Source organism: Ursus arctos, unplaced genomic scaffold, assembly GCF_023065955.2.
Source record: "Ursus arctos isolate Adak ecotype North America unplaced genomic scaffold, UrsArc2.0 scaffold_10, whole genome shotgun sequence".
Taxonomy (NCBI): Eukaryota; Metazoa; Chordata; class Mammalia; order Carnivora; family Ursidae; genus Ursus; species Ursus arctos.
This window is the reverse complement of record NW_026622764.1, coordinates 11,593,186-11,609,611: the sequence shown is the minus strand read 5'-3', so window position 1 is coordinate 11,609,611 and position 16,426 is coordinate 11,593,186. Positions and strand designations below refer to the sequence as shown.

Sequence of the window (16,426 nt, the reverse complement as noted above, 5' to 3'; positions counted from 1 at the left end):
TGGAACTGGATCCCAGGATCCTGGGATCATGACCGAGCCAAAGGCAGATGCTTACCCGACTGAGCCACCTAGTTTTGGGAGCCCTGTTTTTGTTAAGGACAGCGGTGTTCCCAGACAACCTTGCATGGGCGGTTGACCACATGACACAGTCCTAACCAGTGAGCAGAGTCACTCAGGTGCTGCTTTGGGGAAAACTCCTTCAAAGCGGAGCAGTCAGTAGGCATGCCCCTTTTCTCCTTCCTGCCTGGAAAGCAGTCAAACGTCTGAAGGACAGAAGCCAGGGACCCGTGGGAACTAAAGCAATCCCCTGATGATGGCAAATAAAAGAGAGAACGAGAATATGGTGAAGCTATCATATCAGCGCCGGACTTGCAGCTGTGCAAAATACAAAATTAAAACCAAAACCAAAATCTGAACCTTTATTTGGTTTAGCTACTGTGAGTTGAATTTTCTGTTATGTGTAGCCAAAGCGATTCCCAATTGATAAGCCTGCCGTTGTGGTTTTTTTTTTTTAAATCTCTCACCTCACAATCATATCAACGGCACCCATGCATCCTCACTGCACAGCAGAGTTCTTGGCTCACCACAAGACACACTATCAATATATATTTGTTGAGCGTGTAATTCCCAAAGAGGTTTCTTGTGCCTCATAATATGAGACAATAAATATAAAACGTCTTCTACAAAGTATTCTTGCCAAAAATATTTAACCTGAATCTAATCATGAAGAAACTATTAGACAAATTCTGCATCAGAGACAATCTAAAACAACTTACCCGGACTCTTCCAAAAAGTTCCACGAGACAAAACAATAAGCTATCAGGTGGGAAGGAGGATTATTCTAGATTAAAAGAGACTAAACACACATAACCACCAAATGCAATGTAGGAATCCTGGCTCAAACAACAAACGTATCTGCATCACCGGACAGACCAGGACTTACTGGCCAGAAATCCCGAAGGCACCCCCGGTAGCCCGTGTATTGTGGAAAAGGCACTTCTCGAGGAGCAGATCCCCCACTCACAACCCCACGCAGACCATCAGATCAGGAGAGACAGTTGGAGAGTTGTTGCCTTTAGAAAACACTGTATAGCTGGGATATAGACATCCAGGAGTTTCTTTATGGTTCCAAGGATCAGTACAACCAGAGAGTCTTGGGGAAACTGAAACATCTATCACAGAGGCTCCTGCAGGGAGTGACGGAACATTGTAACCAACACATGACAATCCCCTCACAAGCCTCAGTACCACCAGGGCTGCTCCTGGGGGAGAGGAGCTTCACTAGGCATGCAGCCAAACTCGGCCACTGCGGCCACTTGCCATACGCAGCCAGTGTGGTGCCAGTGCTGAAAGGAGGGTCGTGCTGCGGAGCTCGAGACTGCACTGGAAGCACAATGTAACAACTGCTAAATGACTTCTTGCCCCGTGGGAAGGACATCGGGGTGGGGGTGCTCCTACCTGAGTGCAATGTTGGGGAAACACCGCGAGCCCAGGGTCCACCAGGGGGCGGTAGAGTACAGTGGTCGGGGTGCAGGCTCTGTCTGGGAACCTGGATCAGTCCCGGCTTCTCCACTTCGCAGTTAGGTGACCTGAGGCTAGTCACAACCTCTCTAAGCTTTGGTTTCCTCATCTGTAATACGGAGATGAGGACAGGATCTACAACGGAAGTTTGTGCTGGTTGGTACCCGTGACTGCATATTGTAAATACTCAGTTAATATTAGCTATTAGTGGGGCGCCTGGCTGGTGAAGTGTGCAGCTCCTGATCTTGGGGTTGTGAGTTTGAGCCCCATGTTGGGTGTAGAGATTACTGAAAAATAAAATCTTAGAAAAACATTCTAAGAAAAAAAGACAATGTGGGTTAAAAAGATATATTTGCTAGTAGTATCATCCACTACAAGGAGAGAGGGCTGCTTCTGTGCTTATGCATCTGGGGGTATGTGTGCAGCTGAGCAAATGAGGACACGAGCTCACTGGAACGTATGAACCAGGGCCTGGAAAAGGCCGCTCACAAAGTTGAGTTGAGGAATGAATCACCAAATAGAGACATGTGACCCACCAGGCCAGGGGCCACCCACCCACGCCCTCCAGCTGTAACCTTGTTTTTGGTCCTTTAAAAAATTTTTTTTCATCGTGGTAAAATACACGTAATATAAAATTCCCCCATCTTACTCATTTTTCAGTGTACGCTCAGTCGCATCAAGTACATTCCTATCGTTGAGCAACCCTCCATCTAGGAGCGTTCTTCATCTCGCAAAACTGAAACTCCGTACCCATTCAACACGAGCTTCCCATTTCCCCTCCCCACCGTGCCCTGCTAACCACATTCTATTTTCTGTCTTTATAAATTTGACTACTCTAGGTGCCCCAAATGAGCAGAATCATACAGTATTTCTCTCTTTATGACTGGCTTCTATAATGTCCTCATGGTTCATCCATGTTGTAGCACGTGTCAGAACCTGTAACCCATTGCTCTGACCATCACCAACAGGCCAGCATCCCTCCTCTGAGGACCAGGTCCCGGTCCCAGGGGACCACTCCTCTAAGTTATAATGTTTTAATTATTCCAGGCATTTCCCTTGTTTGTCTAGCCCGAGAAGTGGTAGCTGCCTCCTCTGTGGTATCCTGGGGTTGTCCTGGAGTAGGTTAACAATCCTTTATATTTAATTCTCTCTTTTCAAGTTATTGCTGCGGTTTTGTCTCCTGACTTGTTTCTAACCGATGCACCCCCAACTGCTATTTCAAAATCTGAATGCCTTCAGCCTCTGTGTTTCCAGACCCCACCCTCTAGTAAGGATGACCTAGCCTCCTGTTTCATTCAGAAAATGAAAGCTGTTTAGGGGCACCTAGGTGGCTCATTCAGTTAAGTGTCTGCCTTTGGCTCAGGTCATGATCTTGGGGTCCTGGGATCGAGCCCCACATCGGGTTCCTTGCTCAGCAGGGAGTCTGCTTCTCCCTCTCCCTCTGCTTGTGCAGGCGTGTTCTCTCTGTCTCTCTAAAACAAACAAATAAATAAATCTTTAAAAAGAAAGAAAATTAAAGCTGTTTAGGTGACCTCAAACATGCCTCCCCCAATACCAGCCAATCTATAAAAATTTCCGTAGCCAATTTCCTTTTCTCAGTCTCAGAGGATAAAGCATTTCTTTCTGTTTAATTCCAAATCTTCCACAGGTGCTTTTGAGCCCGACCCCTCAATGTCCCCTTTTCTGCTCTGTCCCTTGTATCTTCTCTCAATTCTTAATATGCTCTTTTTTCTAGAAAAGCTCTCTGGGAAGCTGACTAAGGGTGGGTAAAGGGTTGGCAGGTACTCTTTTCCTCTTGTTAACCACATTCATATTTCCCCCATAGCATGCCCACCTAGGTCTGAATTCCCGGACAGCGCCTGGCAGGGAGGAGGCAGAGAGAGGACAGTCTGTGTCTGCGAACAGGTATGGTAGACAGAGGCTGCCTGCCGAAGGAATCAACCAATGGGTGGCATTCTGTAGTTAGCAGAGCTCATGGCACAACCTCAAGCCACATTTCTCACCTTGCAGTCCTTGGACCACCAGCACCAGAATCACTTGGGAGCTTTCTGAAAATGCTGACTCAAGGGCGAGTGGGTGGCCCAGTCGGTTAAGCATCTGCCTTCAGCTCAGGTCATGATCCCAAGGTCCTGGGAATGAATTCTGCATCGGGCTTCCTGCTCAGTGGAGAGTTTGCTTCTCCCTCTACTCTCCCCACTGCTCGTGATCTCACTCTCATGCTCTCTCTCAAACAAATAAGTAAAATCTAAGAAAAAAAAAAAAGAAAAGAAAAAGAAAAGAAAATGCTGATTCAAAACCCACACTGATTGGGGTATGTCAGTGTGACACAGGAGCCAAATGAAAGAGCTCCCAGAGGCCAAAGGTGAAATAACTTGAGCAACAAAACAAATGAAGTGATACTGGGTTATAACCCGAAGTATAAAATAAATGTCCATGAGTCTATGCTGATATAAATAAATTGTTGAATACATAATGGGGGAGGAGAGACAAATCTGTGCAGAAGAATTCCAAATAAATTATATACATACCACATCCTCAAAGAGGTGAAACAGAACTCCCTAAGTGTGGGCTGCCCATAGTGACTTCTTCCAGAGAGGATAGTATGAAAGGGGTAGAGGGTAATTTTCCAGGGAAGAAACCTGACTAACATGACCTCAACCAGGTGATCAGGGTCAACATAAGCACAGATGAGAAAGGTTGATAGTATGTATACTTGATACTGTGTGATGAAAATGGCATTTTTACCTTTGTGGATATTTTCCCCAATAATCTATAACCTTAATCTTATCATGAGAAGAATATCAGGCAAGTTCCAATAAAGGGATACCTTGCAAACTTCCTGGCCAGTACTCCTCAAAACTGTCAAGGTCATGGAAAACAAGGAAAATTATAAAACCGTCACAGCCAAGAAGAGCCCAGGGAGACATGGCCGCTCAATGTAATGGGGCGTCCTGGATGGGATCCTGGAATAGAAAAAGGACAGTAGGTAAAAACTAAGGTTATATAAATAAAGTAGGGACTTCAGTTCATCATGATGTATCAATATTGGTTTCCTAATTGTGATAAATAGACCATAGTACTATAGGATGTTAATAACAGGGGAAGCTGGATGTAGGATTTATGGGAATCCTTTGTGCTATCTTCCCAATTTTCCTGTAAAGCCAAAGCTTTTCTAAAAAATGAAGATGACTAAAAATGTTTTGTTTTTTTTTTAAATTCAAATTCCTGGGCCTCCCCTCAGAATCTCAGGTAATGAGCCTCAGGGTTCTGCATTGTAAACAAGCATCTCAGTGGTTTCATGCACACTGAAGTCTGAAAACCAGTGTCTTAGAGACTCTGCTCAGAGACAGAGAGATCTTTTGCTTAATGTGGTTTGGATCCACGCCACCTTGTTGCGCAACTCCAGGGTCGCCCTTGATATCATGTCCAATTTATAATGTTAGTGGCACCCCATGGCACTGTGGAGCGGACACCCTGCACCTGCTGCCTTTCCGCACCATTATCTTGATCAGTCTCCATATGTTACTGTGAGCCAATGTTTAACAGTTGGGAAGTTCTTTATTGAAGTCCAAGGCTCTGGGCTGCATTTCTGCTCACCCCATTCCCCCATGGCCTCCCAAGCAGAGCTTAGGAGTGGCTCAACTCCTTAGATGGGACATGCGCTGGTCAGTTCGACACGATTCCTATCACTCCCTGTTGTTCCAAACTCTTCAGTGGCTGTTATTAGCATGCCTGTATTGTCGACTTCTCTATAAAAACAAAACAAAACAAAACTCAAAAAACAGTTCTCTGTATCTGGGTCCCTACCAAAAGAGGAAACAAGAAAGATAAATTGAGTGAGCCTATGTCTTTAAGAACTGGGAGAAAACGGACACTTGTTTGTGTCAGTGGGAGAATATTCCACGTGTGATTAATGTGCAAGCTAAGTGTGTCTGTTGGTTGCTGGTGCCCAGCCTGCTTCCCTCCATGAGGGCCCCTGTGGTCATCTGAGGCCCCATTTGGATCTCAGGCCAGCGAGAGATGCTATGGCGGAAAGCAGACCAAAGATGGGTCCCGGAAGAAGGAGGAGGAAGAGAATGGCTTCCTCTCTCTCTCTGTTTGCTGTTAGCTCGCCCTGGGAACACCACGGGGAGAGCAGCTAAGCTAAGCCAGAACCGGCATTCCTCGGGCCTTCGTCAAATGGCATGATCACACTGTTCCGATTCTTCATTTCTAATTACTACTTGAAGAACGAACTATCTCATAAGAGTTCTGGCACAAATAGACAGGCTCAATTTTGAGAACTGTTTTAGCCCCCTTGCCAATGCTCAGAGTATAATTATGGAAATGATAATGATAATAATCGCAGGAACTTACTATGGGCAGGACCTGTTCTAAGTCATTTTTCTTTTTAATGTTTAAGTTACTTAATGTTCAGAAGCCCCCTAGAGGCAGGTGTTATTATTACTATCATTCCCTCTTCTTGGATGAGGAAAGGGAGTTAAGGAGACCTGCCTGGGGGTCTACAGTTAGCTGAGAGTAGAGCTGGGATTTGAAGCCAGGCTCCAGGCTCTGGGCACTTAATCACCACACAAGCCACTCGGGCTCTCCCGAAGAGTCTTCAGCTCCTGCATATGTCAAGGTCCCATATATAAACATAGAAGACATAATTACCTCTTTCTATTTTACGTATATATTTGTGTTCGCATTTCACGATGATAACATACAATGTCTGGTAATGGTATACAGATTATTTCTTTTAAGTAGAATTGTTGCTAAAAGGTTCTGATCTTTTCATATTTGGTATGATGGACTGTTAGCTGGAATTTATATAAATTACCAAGAATAAAAAGCTTTTCTGTTCTTAATGAGCATGGAATAATTTTTTAAATGATAACATTTTATCTTAAGAATTCAGGTGCATTGTCTTCCTTATTGATCCAACTCTATGGTTTATCAGCAGATTGTGTTAGAAGCTCTTTTCCTTTCCTTTAGGAAGTCTGGAATAAGAGATTAGACCTTGTCAGTTATCATCACAAATATGTCATCATCATTGATATTTTATGCCTCTATTTTGTATGTAGAGTCTCATACACTATTTAAACCCTATGGTGTAAGAATATATGGAAAATTGGAAAGAATTCAAAAAAAAATAATCAAAGGGTTGAAAAGTTACAGAAATATTTAGTCTGGAGAAAAGAAGTCTAAAGGTGTTTGAAAAACTCACTTCTGAGATGAATAACAAATCAGGAAGCTATTGAACAGATGTTCTAGTCATCTGGTGGCTGGTGGAGCAAGGTTTGGGTTGAGGATATTACACAGAGCAACAGTAAGGGAATAAAATAGAGCTATCAGCACCAGAGATCAGGATTATAACCAACAATGGGCATGTTTTCATTGGAAGAACATAGGAGCACCAAGTCAGGGTCTATTAACGGACACTCAGCCAGACGGACATATGGTCCTAGGGACTATCCAAGGTAAGTGTCAAGATCCCACCACTTCTATGAGCGTTCCTTCCTCCTCAGAGTCAGGCTTGCTCACACAGGGTCCATCTGAGCCCCAGCCGGTCTGGCACATTTGCATAGGGCAGAAGAACCTCCTTGGCTGGCACGTGAAGACAGACTACTATCTGCTGGTTCAGAAAAGTCAGGTGGTTATTCTTTCATACCTTTTAGGCCACTGGTGGGGCACTCGTTGCTGAATAATCCCTTCTAAATAAATATTCTAATCCCATAGTTATGTCCATAAGGATGTAAATAATTGCCAAATCAGAACAATCACCTCGCTTTAACCTTTGAACTAACCCCAGTTTCTATACATACATAGTATCACTGAAACAACATAAAGGGCAACCTTAGGGACGCCTGGGTGGCTCAGCTGATTGGGCGTTTGCCTTCAGCTCAGGTCATGATCCCAGGGTCCTGGGATTGAGTCCCGCATCAGGCTCCCTGCTCAGTGGAGAGCCTGTTTCTCCCTCTCCCTCTGATGCTCCCCCTGCTTGTGCTTTCTCTGTGTGTCAAATAAATAAATAAAATCTTTAAAAAGGGGGGGGGATTTTAAATCCCATTGTTTACGCAGTTCTACCAGTAGACTTTCTGAGACTTTCCTAGACCATAATTTATCTTTTTTTTTTTTTTTAGGTTTATTGATTTATTTTTAGTCATCTCTACACCCAGTGTGGGGCTTGAATTCACGAGCCCAAGATCAAGAGTTGCATGCTCTTCCGACTGAGCCATCCAGGTGCCCTAGAACATAATTTATCTTGTAATGGTTTTGGAAATCCTTTGTCCGTACTTGCATGCACTACCCACTCCCTGGGGCATGAGGTAGGGACGCTGGATATCTGGACAATCTGAAGCCCATCAAACTGTCAGAACGGAGAGAAGCAGCAAGTATGGCTTGATGCTGCCTTTCCCTCATTCATCTCATTCAACTGAATATATATATTGAAGCCCTACTGTGTGCCAATCACTGTGCTAAGCCTTGGGGAAACAAAGATGAAAGACAGACTCCACTTGCAGTTGCGTGGAGGAGACAAGCAATTAGACAATGGCCTCCAAGTAGCGTGTACCTGCCTTTTTTTTTTTTTTTTTTTTTTTTTGGTTACACAACTCCGCTAATAACACTGAGAAAGATAAAAGAGCCCTGGGCTTCGTTTTCCATAAAAAAATAGAAAAGCTAAAATCAGGGGCGCCTGGGTGGCTCAGTCAGTTGAGTGTCTGCCTTCAGCTTGGGTCATGATCCCGAGGTCCTGGGATCAAGCCCCATGTCAGGCTTCCTGCTCACCGGGGAGTCTGCTTCTCCCTCTCTCTTCTCATGCTCTCTCTCTCTGTCTGTCTCTCTCAAATGAATAAATAATATCTTTTAAAAAAAAGCTAAAATCAATAAGCAAAGTTAAGTGGCACAGTTATACACAAGTAATGAATCATGGAACTTTACATAAAAAACTAGGGATGTACTGTATGGTGACTAACATAATTAAAAAAATATTATTAAAAAAAAGAATACTTGAACAGTTTTCAGTTTATTTCCAGAAATTTCAAAATATTTTCATGTGTTCGTTTTTCACTAGCTGCCATGGTAGTGACATTCGTCCTGTGTATGCACACTTCAATTGAATTTCTATGGATTCACAATAATAAATACTGCCAACAATGGAAATAAGAATGATAAAAAATGTCCAACACAGTATTTTTGTGATTATCTCACCTTGGAAAATGGAGAAATAGAAGACCAAATGGATGCATTTTGTTTTAGAACGTTATGCTGAATAAGTGAGTCTGAATCCGTTTGAATCAATGTGCTGCTACCCGGTCAGCATGAACTGGCCATAAGGGTGCACAAGCAAGCAAGAGGAAACATTTAAGCCGATAATGACCCTCACATCTCTGAGCAGGTCTTTAAAGTGAGCAAGTGACAGAGAGGCTTACACTTAGGTTGATACAACCTTGAGGGAAGTAGATCTGCGGGTGTTGGCCTTGTTCTGATGGACAGGAGATGTCTGGGCAGTTCGGAAAGAGGACACAGCCTGGTCAGGGAATGGGATTTTGATGTTTGGCCTATCCTTCCTGTTCTGATGATGTCCTGAAATCCGGCTTGCACTTTGGCAAGGATCTAGGGCAGCTGCACCAAGAGGAGTCACTTATGTAGTACCAATCAGTAGCCATATCCATTAAAAGGAAGAAAACGTTGGCCCTACAAAAATGTCTTATCCTGGTATCAGAGGTAACAGGATAAAGGGAATTGGCAATTTGGTTTCACTTCCTTTTCCCCACTTTTAGCAGATGCTGCTGGTGTCCCAAGCACATCCTCCCTGTCCATCCTGGAGGTCACAAGAGCTTCGGTGGACACCTCTCCAACAAGCACCCGCGTCTCTCTGTCTAAGGGCTCTCTCTCGATGCAGGAGTGTGTTCGGTCTACACATGAAGCAGGATAAAAGTGCCAGGTGGTTTATAATCCCCAGGAGCAACACTCATCCAATGAGGGAGGGCTGCTGGGCAAATAGCCCAGTTTTCTTGCCTGTTGGTGAGACAATTTGGACGTTTGTTCTGCTCAGTCTCTTAGGGGATCTTTAGTAGGATTTAATTCCCGGCACCCATAGCTGTGATCTGCTCATTATTGACCCCCCTCTTCCCTAGCTCCTCACCGTACTTCCTGGGATTGCCTCTCAAATACTGGGGTGGGATTTGCATGCAAATTGTTGTCTCGAGGTTGGCTTTTGGGGGAACAGAAGCTAATAGCATTATATCCAATATCCTCTTTCATGGAGAATATTTAATTTGTTTGAACAATATGGATGGGCCAGGTAACGAGTGGTGTGATATTAACAGCATTGCAGTGGAAGGCTAGGAATCCGTTTTACTTTTCTCTCTGCAGTGTGACTATCAACAAGATCCTGTTCACTTGATCAAAACCACTCTCGGGAAAGAAAAATGGATAAGGAGCAGAATAATCCTATTTGTGTACAATTAAAAATATTCTCACCAATGGTTAGAGTTATGGAATATGTATGGCCATATTAGGATAATAAAAGCTTCTGTGTCTCCTGTGTATGTAACATACCTAAAAGCAAGGTATAAGAAAATGTCTTTTATGTAATGTAATCTGATACGTAATTTTGAAGATTACCTAAGACTGCATTATCTTTATTCACATCAGGCTATTCAAAACCCAATTACCTTTTGTCGGATGTATGCACGGCATAAATGGCATACATCTAGCATAATGGCTCTCAATCCAAGTGACCCAACTCTTACTTTTATAACAAATATTCTGCAGTTCTGTCTTTAATATCCTTAGTGAAACTCAAGGAAAATATGCTATACCTCATTTTTTTTTTTTAAAGATTTTACTTATTTATTTGACAGAGAGAGACAGCCAGTGAGAGAGGGAACACAAGCAGGGGGAGTGGGAGAGGAAGAAGCAGAGGAGCCTGATGTGGGGCTCGATCCCAGAACGCCGGGATCACGCCCTGAGCCGAAGGCAGACGCTTAACTGCTGTGCCACCCAGGCGCCCCTACTGTGCCACCTAGGCGCCCCTCTATACCTCATTTTAATAATCAATATAACATCCTAATGTTGATGGAAAGAAACAAAGGAAAAAATAAAAATACGGAAAGTAGCAACAGCCGTGTTAGTGAATTTTTTATGATGTTTTTATTTTCATTTTTATTTTTTTATTTTGTTTTTATTTTTATTTTGATCCGTTAGTGTTTGGGTGTGACTCCCCAGGGGGCACAATGCTTGCATCCACTATAAATACGTTAGTTTGTACGGTATATGGAAGTAAGGACGTCAGAAGGGATGCTGTGCAGGATGCACAGAAAAATGAGGGGACAGAACAATGCACAACAGAATAAAAACTAGTGCAGGACAAGTAAGTGCCTGTCTGGTATGAACAGATGGGACATGTTTGTATGGACATAAGAGAAGTAACCTTAACTCAGCCTCTGAGAAAGAGCAGATGGTCTGGGTGGAGAAGATAAGGAAGTGTGATTGTCTCACAAATGTGACAGGTTCTATATGAATGATTTAAAAATACTTCCCTATGGGTAGTGATGAAGAAACAGAAAACTGATCTCCTATTCTGAAATCCCATCACACATTAGGTCCTGCACGCCGTCTCTAGAACTTAGATCCACGAAACCACATCCTTTGATATGTGATGGGAAACAGAGATGAATCAGAAAAAGAAAAAGCTCTAGGGAAACAAGGTGGTAGACTAGGGTGGGTACTGGAGGAAGACCAGAAGAAAAAGGCAACCAGCCCTATCACTTCTCAATCCCCGCCCCATCATTCCCATATGCAAATTTCTCAGTGGAGCTTTCTTAGGAGTGTGCCCTGAAAACATGAAACCCATGGGCAGAATGGTCTCAGCCCTATGCCCCAACGCCTTAACCTCTTGGAGGCTTACTTCCTAACTGTAGCTTTCTCTCTCTCTCTTTTTAAAAAGATTTTAATTGTTTATTTGAGAGAGGGAGCACGAGCAGAGGGGAGGTTCAGAGGGCAGAAGCAAACTCCCCGCTGAGTAGGAAGCCTGATGTGGGACTCAATCCCAGGACCAGGAGATCATGACCTGAGCCAAAGGCGGATGCTTAACTGACTGAGCCACCCAGGCGCCCCCCTAATTGCAGCTCTTAGCTTGCAGGCTTGCCCTGCCACCACAGCCTCTGCTCACTCACAGGGTGGGCTGCAAGTGCTGGGAAACTGCACTGCTCTCGGGTAGCCCTCTGGGCCTGATGGGAGTCAGTGGAGAAGTACCCCTGCTGCCTCCCGCTCTGGGGCGATGACTTAAGGGAACTGGCTCCAGCTGCCCACAGTGCTAAGTTGTTTGATAATTCATCTCTACTGGCTTCCACCCTTCCTTTCACTGTCTCACTTGCCATTCTCTCACTGGTCTCTCCTAGGACAGCTTCCAGACAACCTGAAACTTTGTCTCAAAGTCTGCCTTTGGTGAGACCCAAGCTAAAACAGATGGGTGATCATCTGAAATATTTTTTTGATTAATTGATGAAACTTAATGAGGTTCTAATTCTATTAAAAGAAATCTCAAACGTTCTGTTACATTTTGTTGCTTCTGTAGGGATTGTTCCACTGCACTGAAACCCCTTCCACATAAATATGCAGTTGGGAATAATCTAACAAATGATGTTGAAAAAGGATGTCCCCCCTAAATCACATTTTAGTTCAATTAACATTTCCTACAAATTGGCTAATATGTGGCATCATTTTCAAGTGGATTAATCATCTAATTTGATATTATAAATCCACACTGATCTCTAGATCTAACCATTACATGTTTTTAAGTAGCATGAAAATTAGCAATACAATCACAAACCAGTATTTTACACCTACCTAGTCTTATCTGCTATAGACATGGGAACTGTGAAAACTCCGGGCAAGAAATCATCTCTTAAAATGACATGTAAGTTTGTTGAAAAATTTCATGATAATTCCTTCCTCTTTAGTGATCTTAATCTAATTTACTTGTAGTTGAAAGAGTTCATTTAACATTTCTGGTACATATGATAAATATGGCAAATCACTTGGTAATATTTTGGTATCACTTTTTAATTTTTCATTGATTAACAAAAATAGCATGTCAGTATCAAAGAACAAATAAAGTATTTTAAAACAACTTTCTTTGGAATACCATCTTATTTCATATGTAGCATAAAGCAGTCAAACTCCTTTTCAGTCACTGCAAAGATTACAAAATAACCTTTTATTCAAGGCATTAATTTGAATTCTATCAATAGCACTGATAGGATTAGTTGATTTGTGGGTCTTTCACTAAGATTTTTGGTGACTGATGTTGTCAATGAATAATTCAATGACTCACTAACACGGCTGTTGCTACTTTCCAGTTGTTTATCAACCCAGGTTATTCACTGACCATCTGTTGCAAAAGGACATTGGAAAAGGAAAAAATTTCCTGTGAAATAATTTTTAAGAATTTCAAATTTTCACAACTCCAAGTATCCACTGTCTATACATATGGATGTACATTTTCTGCTCAATGTTTTCACTCCCATGAATCTTACATTTGTGGTCAGCAAAGTTTCACTACCATGTAGGTTACTTGCATTCACTTTCAACAGACACTCTTCTGTTTGTAGATCACCTCATAGCCTATTTTTCACCTCTTTGGATTCCTCATAGATCCTTCTACATACAATATTGTTATTGCTCAACGGAATAGAAGAAATATTTAAAATTTCTTACTCTCATAATTAGTAACCTTTTATATGGCTGGTAAAATTAATTTTTCTCTCATATTGTTTGGATTACCACGGATTGCTATAATTTATGCCATTCTGTAAGAAATGGTACCTATATCTTTCAGATTAGGTTTAAAAGAAACATTGCAGGGACAATCCTATGAATTTCAAATTTTCCTTAAATCTCTGAAGTTTCTACCCTTGCCAACTCTGTGTCTTCATAAAATATTCACTTAATCTTGGTGGAGTCATCTAAATGAATTAGAAAAAAACTATGTTGTGCATATGGTCACTTTCAAATATTCAACGGAGTATTCTCAACACCTTTTCTTAATATTTCACATTATATGTAGTATTTTTATGATAAGGGCTAGGTTTGTACATCTTTTGAAAGATACAGAATCACTGAGAGTGCATCAGCCACCCATGTAAATTGGTACTGGTGACTTCAATGGGACAAGCAGAGTTTTTGCAGGTGGTATGGTGCTTTGAACTGGTGAACAACTCTTGATTAAGTTCCAAATAACAACCGAAAACAGTAACTAGTTGCATTCCTGGAAAATTCAGCATGAATTAAAACCCTGCCAAGCACATGTTTACATGTAAAATGGACTTGGTTCTAGATTCAGATAAATATAAACAGACTTTTACCTACATATGAAGCATGAGATTGGAGAGTAAAACATAGGTTAGGAAAGAGAATGATTCACTTTTTTGGTGAAAGGATTGTGTCTGGCATTTACTGGACCCCACGCAGGACTCTCCAATTCATTGTGACAACCAAAAATACACTTAACAGATTCCAAAATGCTCTCTGCTTAGTAGACATCTATTATGAATATTATTGAATCAGTCAAAAGATGTAACTACTCTTTAAAATGCCTCCAGACTTATTTTCTCATAAATATTAGTTTCATAGATATTATATGCTGAAAATGCATTTGATGCAGTATAAAGACTACTTTATCCAAGGATTGACCATCGACCCTAGTCATTATCTACTGATTCCTCCAAAAGGGTGCTGACTACAATCCCTGGGGATTTGGAAAGGGGGTTCTCAGCCAGAATATGGAAATAGGATGTGGTTTACCAGCTTAAAGCATAGCAGCTATCATAAGATCAGAACTTGGTACTTTGGAAGTCTGTGGTTCTTAATTTGGTTGTTGTTGGCCCCCTCTACTGTTAGTAATCTTTAGGAAAAATTCTTTCTAGCTCTGCTCTATCAAAGCAACGTTGTGCTAAAGGCAAGTTGAGAGCTACAGGAAGGGCACATGTCAGGGATGCTCGGTCAGCAACCTTCAGCTAGGACTCCCCTGGAGATTGCTTTCTAATGCTAAAACCTTAGAGATGCTGTATTTTATTTTATGAAAGGAAGACAATGCCTTCACACCAAGAGATTCAAAATGGGTGGGATAGAAAATTTTGTAAGACACATTCCCTGCCCTCTAGGGGCTTACTCTTTCAAACTTACCACTACTACCCCAATGTAGAAAGCAGATTCAGCAAGACGTGGCAAGGCAAATGATGATTCCCAGTAACTGATAGAATTAGTTCTCCGAATACAATCTAGAGAAGAGACGAGGTGCAAATACAGGCAAGGACTTTAGAAATGATATACACTGAGCACTCTGGGACTGTGTGATAATTGCTGGCTAAATCACACCAATGTAGGAGTTCTCAACCTCACACTATTGACCTTTTGGGCATGAGAATTTTTTTTTTTTTTTAAGCAAGTTTCACGCCCAGCATGGAGACCAACGCAAGGCTTGAACTCACAACCCTGAGATCAAGAGCCAGACCCTTCACCCACTGAGCCACCCAGGTGCACAGGAGAAGTTTTCCTTGTGGGAGGCGGCCCTGTGCATTGTAGGATGTTTAGCAGCATCCCATCTGCCCGTTGGATGCCTGTGGTGGAGCCCTCTCACAACTGTAACACCAAAAGTGTCTTTAAATACTGGCAAGTGTCCTCTGGAGGCCCCAAACTGCCCCTGTTGAGAATCACTGCACTAATGCTTCTCACACTTTTGCATACAAATCACCTGAGGGTCTGGTTAAAACAGTTTGAATAGGTCTGGGAGCGAGTAGGGCCTGGCACTCTCTAGTCCAAACAAGATCCCAGCGGAAGCCAATGCTGTCCATCCAAGGACAATACTTGCTTCTTAGAAGACAAACCTACAGCTTTTTACCAGTTAATATGTCCAGGTTCTGAGTACCAAGTAGATGTACACTCAAGGTCTGCATCCCTGAAAATACTCTCAAGCAAGGTCTGCATACCATATTAAGTTACTGTGCATTTAGTTAAGAATGTTGCAGAATTGAACATAAATAAGTGAAGGTTTTTTTGTCCTTGTTTTTCCAAACTTCAGAATGCTTTATCTCCTATTTCAGGAGTTCTCAAACCTTTTATCTTGGGATCTCTTCAGAACTCTCAAAGATAATTGAGAACTACAAGAGCTTTTGCTAACATGGGTTTCTATCAGCATATTAGAAATTAATTGAGACAAAAATTTATTAGATAAATATTAGAAATTGAGACAAAAATTTAAAAAGAAAAATTTAAAAACTGAAATTCATTTAAAAATAACAATAACATACCCATTGCACATTAACATAATATATTTTTGTGAAAAATTACCATACATTCCCAAGCAAAAAATTATGGGGAAAAATAGCGTTATTGCACATTTTTGCAAATGTCTCAGATCTGGCTTTATAAGAAGTCAGCTGGATCCTCCCATCTACTTTGGCTTTCAGTTTGTTGTGATACATTGTTTCAGTTGAAATATATGAAGAAAATCTGGCCTCACACAGCTTTGTAGTTGGAAAAGGAAGCACTTTAATAGTCATTTCAGATAATATGGACTTTTTTTGATACTACAGCATAACTTAACAAGTGGTAGTTTCTTAAAGATTGGTTGCAATGAAAAATCTGGAACCTTATTATTGGGCTTCTTATACTGTTATACTAAAATGTATTGGTTTATCTTGCTGTTTGAATTGATCTTACCTATGCATGATTTTGTAACACAATGCATTGATCGACTGGAGAATGTCGGTTCACGAAGTTATTCAGACCTTCCAAATGCACACTGGGAAACTCCGTTATATATTCCTGATTGAATAGGAGTAAAAAAAAAAATGTCTTAGTACAATTACGAAAATAGTTCTGGCCTTCCAGATTCCCTAAATTGGGGTGGGATGGA

General features: G+C 41.8%; 1 long non-coding RNA gene across 9 annotated transcripts in view; it reads right to left on the bottom strand.

The window, feature by feature from the left end:
- The window catches only part of LOC113251497 (uncharacterized), a 45,603-nt gene that overhangs the window by 28,169 nt on the left and 1,008 nt on the right, over nt 1–16,426 (bottom strand). For 7 of the 9 annotated variants that reach the window (XR_008957617.1, XR_008957618.1, XR_008957613.1 and 4 more), the window contains 4 exons: nt 16,231–16,335; nt 14,695–14,789; nt 4,349–4,484; nt 3,525–3,766 (listed from right to left, as the gene is read on the bottom strand). This is a non-coding gene — a long non-coding RNA (uncharacterized LOC113251497). Of the gene's footprint in view, nt 1–3,524; nt 3,767–4,348; nt 4,485–5,118; nt 5,271–14,694; nt 14,790–16,230; nt 16,336–16,426 lie in introns of all 9 variants that reach the window. The other 2 variants (XR_008957615.1, XR_008957616.1) reach the window with 1 other exon arrangement.